Raw genomic sequence first — 10,707 nt, forward strand, 5'->3', positions numbered from 1 at the left:
TGGCAGAGCATGGGAAGCTGAAAAGTCCTTGACTAGTGTAAGCATTACCTAGCAACAGCTAAAACATGGGTGTGTTATCAACATTATTCTCATACTAAATCCAAAACACAGCACTGTACCAGCTACTAGGAAGGAAATTAACTCTATCCCAGCCGAAACCAGAACAGATTTAAAATCAGAAAATCCCAGTGCAATGAGTTTTAAAATAAGTAAACCACACTGCATCTTCTAAAGAAGCAAATCAGGACAGTGGGAATTTTTGCTCCCTGTCTCTCCCTTTCTGCTCCCCCATTTGATCTGGGAAGGGAGGAAGCATGATTTTCAAGGTCATAGTTCTTTTAAATCAACTTGCTGGTGTACTGTTTCATGACTGCAGAATCTGGAAGAGAGAGAAGCGTCATTTGAGCGGCAACGGAAAAGACTATGTACTGTGGATTCCATGAATCTTTTTTCTTTAGAGCCACCTTGAGTCACAGAATGCAAATAAACAGTAGTGAGAACACAGACAGGAATGGTTTTATTACATGGAACAGTAAAGGATGTAGTGAATCACTAAGGCCAAGGTTACAGAGTCTTTTTAAAATTAACAGTAAGTCCGAGGTGCTTTGCAGAGAGAGTTTTAACCATCCTTTGCCCTTGGCTACTCATGCGCCAGCACCAGTTCACATAAGGCTGTGCAAAAGAGACGAAACAAAAAGTTTTTATCTGGATCAATTCCAGCTCATTGCTAATGCTAGCATAAAGGGTGTGATAATCTGTATAAGCATAAAAATGATCTTTGCTATAGGATGATATTTAGCATACAAATATCTTCATGGAAGATGGAGTAGAATCTTGTAGCTAGAAGTCTTGCCCATGTTTGGGACAGGAGATGTTCAAATCTCGAGGCGCTCTGGTTTATGAACCATCACAATGACAGGAGATTCCCTCTCCACACGCTACCGGTATATCCTTCAAAAATGAGTACTTACCTAATGCTAAGCTACGTTTCAAATAATGTAGAATTAAAAAAAAAAAAAAGTATGTGTTTTTCACATGGAACGGGCCACCCCTCTAAATGTCTGGCTCAGCAGTATGACAATATGGAAGAAAATCTGCTTCTTTTTCGGAACTCCTGCAGCTGTGGGATTTCATCCCAGTTCTCAAGAAATATTTGAAATTGAGACCGACCTCTAAAATATTAAATTAGCACTATTATTTCTTAAAGATTTATATATTGAAATATTTATTTCACAGTAGCATATAAAACACAATTACACGGAGGCTTCTGAAGGTCCAGCTCTAATAGGGACTGTGCTGGGGGCTCTACCGTCACTTAGGAAGGTAAAATCTTTCCCTGACTTGCAAAATCAGTTCATCTTCCTGCATCTGTTTTCAGGAACTTGTGCTTCTTGCCAAGCAATTGATGGTCGCAGGCCATAAGATTGGCCTTCACTGTAGTCTATTTTCTCCCCAGCCACAGAATGAGATCAGATCCATCAGTTCTTGCTGCACTTTCCAGGCAAGGTGCCAGTATTTTTGCCATATGCCGCCAGCAGGATACCTTAACAAAGACATGTCTTGGCAATTGTTTTTCTTTTTTAAAAAACAAAGAAAACTGTGTATATATGTCTTAATGAAGTGGAACTCTAACATAACTGAATGCCTTTTCTTTTGCAATAAATCGGATCTTAAATCAGCTCAAATTCTTAAAATACAATTTTTCAAGAAAAACCTGTGTAATTTGGCAAAACCAGATTAAAACCAGATTAGTTTCTATAAAATCCGTGATGAAAAAAGATGTCGTCTGTGTCTTTGCTACACATTGTGCTAATCAGTGAAATAATGAATGTTAGAAAAAGCAGCAAGTTGATTCCTGAATGTCACAATTACATTTAACAAAGCACATTAAAAGCAGTTATTTCCTTTCTTTATTGCTTACTGGTTATATTATTTCATTATAATTTTTCATACAAATCCAAACCAGGCCAGCTCAGCTTCTTTTGTTTACAGATAATAACTAAATAGAATTTAAAAGGAAGCTATAGAAACCCCTTCAGTAGAATTTATTTTGTAGGAATTCACAAAGATTTTTGTCAGTATAGCTGATGCATCTTTTGTCCTCAGTGAGACCAAAACAAGACTGTATTGGAAAAGCTTTATGTGAGAAGGGTCATTGAGACTTACATTCAAAGTAATTATTCTTGGAAAATTAATTAACTTTTTTTTTTAAATCCAAGCCCTTAGAATACTTCCCATTAGTTAACAGCAGGTCTGTGCTTTTTATGTTCATTGTGGCAGATGTTCTTTACATCCCAGATTTTTTCAGAACAATAGAATGGTTTGATGGATGAAAGGCTTCATCTGGAAAAAGTGTATCAGTCAGCGTCATTAAAAGCCTGAGCCAGAGCCCACTGAAATCTGTGGGAATCACCAGCTTATGTTCACATTTTTCATATCTTGTTAAGAGGGAGTGAGTCTTGATTATTAAAAAAGAATGGAACGACATTCTTTACTTGTATTGCACATAATTTCTTTCTCCAACAGTGAGGAAGAGAAAGGCTGTATTGGTGGAAGAACCTGTCATTGCACGTATAGATGGCTGGGTTTGTGATCCCAAGAGGCTTGTAGGCTGGCACAGCGACTACCAAGTAGAAACCCCCTTGGGGAGTCTGGATAGACTCCTAAGAAGTGCTGGTAGGGGTAACTGCTTGTGGTGCACTAGTACTATTGACAAAGGGAAGAACATTTAAGCAAACAAGAAGGAAGCTAAAGACTAAGATTTCTATGATAGTATTCTGTAAAATGCTTCCTGCTCCCCTTGTGATCATGGGAAGAGGTGGAAAGACAGATTTTTACTATCTTGATTGGATAGTATAAGTAGGAAGAATGCACATTCATCATGAATCGAGAACAGTTTCAGAATAAAGGGAGTACTTTATCTGAAATTCATCTGAATGCGGTGTCAGGGAGCTGCAAGAGGGAGTTGCCCCATAAGGGAACGTGAACGAGGAGCTGGTGCTGACAGCAAGGCAGGGAGGGCACAGTGCCAAGGCCCAAAGAAGAAGAGCAGAGCAGGTCTGGTGATGGTAACCACAGTCAGCCAGCGGTTTGATGACTGCCAACCAGGTACATAACAATGAGGCAAGTCTACGGTCAAGTCAGGATCAGGCAAGATCCCAGTAAGATCAGGCAAGGCAATACAGTGTTGTTCAGGCAGGGACCACGGGTAAGACCTGAGCTTAAATGCAGCTCCAGAGCTGCAGAGCACCCCCAGCAAGGCTTCTCCCAGCTCTTTCTCACACAGCTCTTTCTCCAGAGTCTGATCCAAGGTCACAGGGCTGCATCACATCACTGCTGGTCTTAAGCACGGACAGTCAAACTGCCCTAGGAGGGTGAAGAACGTGTTGGTGCAGGTATCTAACAAAGAGTGACACTGTGTGATTTGAAGTTTGACGCTTAAAATCTAGAAGGTCATAACTGAGTGTTTAAACTCGAGACTGCAAAAGAGCTCACAAGTACACAAGAACACATGGCTCAGAAATGGTGATGCTGCTGAAAAGAAAAACTTGGATGTTCTGTATCCTCCAGTAAAGGATTGGCCAAAGGATGTAAATACTCAGGTAGGAAATGGGAAACTAACTGAGTGTTATTTAAATGAGTTTCCAAGATGGGAACAAAAGAGGTACACATGCTTACAGGAAAATGCTAGAAGTTTAATAAATATGATGGAGGAACAGGAATGTCCTCCCTTAAAAAAATGACATAGCAGAAACTTGGTGGGAAGAAGACAATCAGTGGCACACTGTAATAACAAGACAGAAAATATACATGAGATGATAGAATAAACTGTGCCCAGAGCAAAGACGTAGTATACATTCAATAAATCGGAATCAAATAAAATCAACAAATTAACCACCTTACTGAATTTGTATGGATTGAAATTCCATGCCTGAATTGGACAGAAGTAGTACTGGGTCTCTCTTAATAACCACCCAGAAAGGATGGCAACACAGACTGCAATATTCTGAGAAAAATCAGGAAGGTAGCAGTGGTACTGTGGGACTTCAGTTACCCTCCCCCTTCAGACTGGATGAACATGATACTGAGATATAAGCAGAGATGAAAATGTTAGATGTTATGAATTACTCTTTCATGGAATAAGTGGTTAGTGAGCCCACATCCAAAAATACAAACCTTGATTTCGTACTGAATAACTAGCAGGATCTAATAAAAAATTTACTGCTGAATTGCTCTTCTCTAACAGTGGCAATGTACTTATTCAGCATTCCTACAAAGGCAGCAAATCTATATAAGCAGAGATGAAAATGTTAGATGTTATGAATTACTCTTTCATGGAATAAGTGGTTAGTGAGCCCACATCCAAAAATACAAACCTTGATTTCGTACTGAATAACTAGCAGGATCTAATAAAAAATTTACTGCTGAATTGCTCTTCTCTAACAGTGGCAATGTACTTATTCAGCATTCCTACAAAGGCAGCAAATCTCAAAAAATCCACACTTCTTGTGCTCTACTTCAAAAGGGGCATATAGAAAATGAGGAAGCTTCTTAAAAAGATACCTGAAAGGGACAGTCCAAGGAATAAATTCTCATAGGCATGTAAGCTACTGGAGAACACTATACTGGAATGTCCTGGTTTCGGCTGGGATAGAGTTAGTTTTCTTCCTAGTAGCTGGTACAGTGCTGTGTTTTGGGTTTAGTATGAGAATAACGTTGATCACACACCGATGTTTTAGTTGTTGCTAAGTAGTGCTTACACTAGTCAAGGACTTTTCAGCTTCCCATGCTCTACCAACTGAGAAGGCTGGAGGTGCACAAGAAGCCGGGAGGGGGCACAGCCAGGACAGCTGACCCAATTCAATTATTAAACTGTTCTTATCTCAACCCACGAGTTTGCTCGCTTTTACTCTTCCAATTCTCTCCCCCATCCCAGCGGGGGGGGGAAGAGTGAGCGGGCTGCTGTGTGGTGCTCAGTTGCTGGCTGAGGTTAAACCACAACATGGAATCACAGCATTAGTGCTTATCACCTATGGAAATGGCAGAGAAAATATAAAAGGAAGCTGAAATCACTTTCCAGCAAAGTCAAGGAGACTACTATAAACAGGAAGGAATCCTCCAAATTGTATTTAAAACAGGAAAATAAAAAGTGTCATAAACTCTAATAGATTAAGTGTAAAAATATGATCAATTAGGCAGAATGGAAAAATAATTTGAGAATCAACAAGATAAAAGAATCAAAATTAGTACTAAGTCATATTTCAAACACAGCAAAAAGCACGCCAGCATCCATTGGGCCAGCGGATGATTTGTATGAAACGTGTACTTAAGGAGATGAATCCTTTCCATCAGTATTTTCTGTGGAAAAGAAATGAAGATACTCCCATGCTAGAGTGCTATTCTCTGGGGTAAGAGAGCTCAGCAGACAATCTGTCTGAATTTGAAGTTATTGTGGAAGCAGCTACAGATAAAATATTAAGAAAAAAAGATAAAATGCTCTGATAAAATACTAGGAAACCACCACTATCACAAAAACTCTGAAAGAACTCAGGTATGAAACAGTTCAACTACTAATGGTGTAACCTTTTATTCGACTGGGCAGTAAATAAAATAGCAGACGAAATTCAGTCTGGATAAATGCAAAGGAAGTTAAATGCAGTGTAGATAAATGTAAAGAAATCAATGCTTCTGAGGAAAAGCAATCCTAGCTTCACAAATAAAATTATGGACTCTGAGTTGACTGTTCCCACTTAGGAACAAGACCTTGGGATTATGATAGTTTTATGGAAGTGTCAGTTCAGTGCAGTCAATGCTCACTCCGTGTCCCAAGGGAAAAAAAAACCCAAACTTAAAAATTACTAAGAAAGGAATAGAGAACAAAACAGTAAACATTATTATTCAAATGAATAAATGCACTATTTGCCTGCATCTCAGTGCTGTCCTCTCGTTACAGAAAGGCTACATATAAAGATTGGAAAATATTCATGGAAGGAAAACAAGGGTCACTGGAGAAATGGAAGTCTCTCTCAGTCGCGCTATCAGAAGTGACTGTGTCGGCTGGGATTCTTCTGGGCAAGAGTTGACTTGGGAGGTATAGCAGGAGATTACAGGAGCCAGGTTCAAACCAAACAAAACAAGGTTGTTTTCATACATAAGGTAGTAGATCTGTGGAACTCTGTGTCAAATAATGTTGTGATAATACATAACTCTACATGGGTTACAAGGGAGAACGGACAAGTTCTTGGAAGAAAGATTCTTAGAAGAAAGACTCATTACAGGCCACTAAATGGACAAACCACATCAGGATTAAGACATTCCCAAAGCTGAAAACAATTGGAAGTTGGGAAATCAGTAGATGGTATTATCTTGCTATACACTTGCTCTGTTCCTGCTTTTCTTTGACTGTCCACTTAGGCTAAACAGATCCTTAATCTGAACCAGTAAAACACCTCTGTAGTCTAACACTTGCATAATTCTTTATTATTATTAGTTATTCTTATTTCTTTATACAGTGGCCCAAATTATATGTACTTTGCAAACAAAAAAAACATGGCTTACTTGATGAGCTCACTATCTGAAAGTCACATGATAAAAACTATTAATATTCCTTCTATAGCTTTTCTGTCTAGGAGCTTTAATCATGACTCAAAATTGTGCTACACCTGAAATAAATCATAGACACACAAACAATACAAAAATGGAAATACTAAGTCTGCCCCAAATGGATTGGAAATACAAGCGTAGAACAAGTAACAGAAACAGACAGCTATGTCAGGGAAGCACAAGTAAACTGTGAGATAACGTGACAGTATCCATCGGACCTTACAACATTTTTCGGAGCATGGTGGTAGAAGGGTATTTTGAGAGGAAAAATGAACTGAGTTTGCAGGCATTTACATGGAACACATTTTAAGTATGAAGGATGCCTGGGGAAAAAAAACACAAACTTGTCTGAAAATTTAACAGAGAGCAGGAGGCCAATACATTGTGTGAAACAAATTTGTATGGCAAATGTCATCTGCCGTAAAGAAATGGCAGGTGAAGGAAAGAGTAATATGTGAAGTGTCCTGAAATCAAACCCAAGAAATTTATGACTGATGCAGCAGAGGAGAATTCACTGGAGTGATAAAAATGGAAAAAGAACATGGTAGAAGCTGAGAAGAATCATTACAATACATACGGCAACATCAGAACTGCATTTTCGAAAACCAGAAAAAGGAATATTGATGTAAATGAGAAGGGAGATGAGCCTCGACAAGAATTTTAGCTGAATGGGCAGATAGGAAAGCTGCATGTGAGGTATGTTTTGCATTGAATCTTTCAGACATAACTTCAGTGGCAGGATCTGCAGTGAGGTCTGAGTTGAGGATGATGTCCTTTGTATGGGCATGAGTGACAGGGGGTGGTCTCATAGTGGCTGAAAAGGAGGTAGGCATATAGAGCCAGGGTAAAGGTGGGAAGATCTGTCTTTTAGCTCTGTCAAGCTTTAGCTGACAAAAATCTACAAAATTACATTTTTTTCTGAAGTTAAAATAGCTGTTTGATTAAGGGGTTGCAGGACTGGAACTTAAGAGAGTGGGGAAGAGAGTGTATGGAAGGCAGGAGTCTGCCGCCTGTGAGTATCTATATGAGCACAGGTACCTTACATGGGACTTGACTGCAACAGAAATAAATAGATCCATCTTTCCTAATCCTTGGGTTTAACAACTGCATCCTGTATCAGCAAGTAAAAGAGGGAGTAGGGCCCATCTCTACCTAATCCTAAAAAAGGACACACATTACTTAGCATGACAATTCACACAGAACTAAAGATATAGGTAGCCTTAATTCTAATATTTCTTAACCTTTGCAATCTTAATATATATATATTTCTTTAATTCAGAAAGGTCTTCTATTGAAGATATATACTGTTGTTTTTTACTTTTCCTGGACTCTTTTACATGTGTACCACGTAATCAAAAAAACCCCGTAATTAATGGACTGAGGCTGAGCATGGCCTAAGGAGTGCAAGAAATATCTTAATATCTGATGGGAACATTCCCTGGCAGCATTTGACTGCAGCAGACCTTGTAGCAGTCTGCAGTTTATTACTTCAAAGTGTTATTGTTCAGAGACTATCGATACTGAATTTCCTCCCTTTGTAATTTAAAACAGCAAGGACATCTGATTCAGTCTCTTTCTTTTTATATTTTACCATATAATACTAGACAAAAGAGCAAAGATCACTGGGAGAGGTGCTTGCTGTAATGGCACAGTTAAAGAGTGAAAGCTGGAACAATTCTCTTTGGAAAGATATTTGAAGAGGTCAGTCTCCCTACTACAGATGGTGATGTTTTGATGGACAAAAAAAGAGTTTGCTGTTTGGATTCAGACAGGTAGGCCATGGCTTTAACTGTCTGCTCACTGACAGGGGAAAAAAAAAAAGATACAGGATTTTGTACTATTATTTCTCCACTCACAGTTGATGGATGAGTTAAAAACATACTCTTGAGTTTATTCCCTAGGTGAGGAAATGTTGTATTATTGTATTTCTTTCTTTGAAAACTCGACACTTTCATTAAACTAAGAATCATATTTTTAAGGTAATTTATGTGAGTGTGACTGAATTCTCTGCTGACTTGCTATTGTGTAACTCCTTCTAAAATGGTCTTTACAGAACCACAACAAAGATTCTTTTTTTCTTAGGGCAAAAGTACAGCCAGAAAATATTATTTTCTCTCTTTCTCCAGCAGTTGAAGACCAGCACTGAAATGGAGATTTAGACACCTACTCTTGCAACAGGCTGTGCACTGAAGGCTCGACCTGAAGAGAACCACTGGAATGCTGAGATAATTGGAAGACCTGACGTGCTTGACATGACCTGATATACTGAAATATTTCTAGGCATTTTTTAAGTATTATGTTAGTGATGGACCTGCCATGACATTTTCACATGAGATGTACTATTTCAGCTCTTCATAATTTTGCTCTAAAAATGACATTTTAAGATAATTTTTTGTATGTGTATGAGGGTAGTACTTAAAGGTGCTAAACTGACAACACTTACAATCTATTTAATGCATATAGCAATGTCAGTACAGTGCCCAGCTCCCAGCAGCGTGCCATTAATACCTCATTTCTTCAACCAAAAAGGCAACTGAACATTTCAACATCCTTGATTATCTGCTGAGATTGGCAAAGGCCTTGCAGAAATAAGGGGATCAGACATTCTCTCTGAAGGCTTCTTTCATTTGGAGCATGAATTCTCCCTTCTTTTCCCCTTATTTGAAATAGTCTGACTCTACTAAAGGAGGTTAGCATCTACTTAGGGCGACCTATCTTCTAATAGATGTTTTAATAGCCAGAAACTTCCAAAGAATGATGATCAAAAGATAAACTGGTAGTTCTAGTTAGTTTCTATGCTGTATCTTTTATTTACTTCTAATTACTAGATTTGGAGATTTGTTGGTAAGCCCTATGTTTGTAGTGGCCAGAAGTTTAGGGAAACAGTGAATAAATTTTAGGTACTTCACAGTTCTTTTCATTTTATTGATATAGTTTTTTTTCTGTTGAGGAATGAGGGCAAAGTATGCAAGCAGACTGCAGAAAATAACAAAGAAAGTGTGCATGCTATATTCAGAAATAAAAGTAAGTGTGAATATTCCTTTGGAGGGGGAAAAAGGAGAGGAAGAATAAAAAGAAAGATTTGAGACAAGAAAGAGTAAGACAGAAGGGCTGAAAGGGCTCGAGTCATGGGACAGACTACAAAGAGGGAAGGAGGAAGGAGCGGTTGGGCAGTGTGAGATGCTGATGAGGAGCAGAGGCAGGCAGCCATTAATTAAATTCTGCTTGATCACCTATTCTTGCCAGAACTGTGTAGGTGGAAACTGGAATAATCCTAGCATTGCAGGCTGCCCCAGAGAGCTGAACTGAAAGCCAGACAGTCCATACATCTGCTTTGACTTTCATGTTTAAAGGAATCGTAAGGTCCTCCACTGCTCTACAGGGTGCTCCCCTCCCCTTGCCTGTGTTACATGCTGAAAGCCCTCATTCTTCGAAGCTGTCTGTGTCCCTCAGCCTGCGCTTCTACATAAAGCCAGATTTGGGGTCAGTTCTGTTTACTTTTCCTTCCCCTTACATGTGATTTGAGTTGTCCTGCCAATCACCGTGTATGGGACAGGATCAGGGGCTTGTCCCTTGGCAGGCAAGGTATACTGCAGAACTTGTTGCTGCACTTGTCAGCATGGATTTGCAGAGTCTAAACGAAGGGATCTGAGCCCTGCTACTCGTCCTATTAAGACTGCAATTGTGTGTGAAGAGGAAGTAGGATGGGAATGCCAGTTAAAGGGAAAAAAAACCTTAAGAAGTGAAAAGCTAAGACATATGCAACTCCTACTGGAACAGGGAAGCTGATCAGAGGTTTGAATGCAAGACTACTTTGGTACGGCCTTCCGACTACTACCCACTCTATTAAGACTGCAATTGTGTGTGAAGAGGAAGTAGGATGGGAATGCCAGTTAAAGGGAAAAAAAACCTTAAGAAGTGAAAAGCTAAGACATATGCAACTCCTACTGGAACAGGGAAGCTGATCAGAGGTTTGAATGCAAGACTACTTTGGTACGGCCTTCCGACTACTACCCACTGTTGGTTATACAGACTGGCAGTGATGAGGTTCCAGAGAGAAGTCCTGCAGTGATCAAAAGGGACTTCAGGGCACTGGGGCGACTG

This window comes from Aptenodytes forsteri, unplaced genomic scaffold (genome assembly GCF_000699145.1).
Source record: "Aptenodytes forsteri isolate BGI_AS27 unplaced genomic scaffold, ASM69914v1 Scaffold55, whole genome shotgun sequence".
Lineage (NCBI taxonomy): Eukaryota > Metazoa > Chordata > Aves > Sphenisciformes > Spheniscidae > Aptenodytes > Aptenodytes forsteri.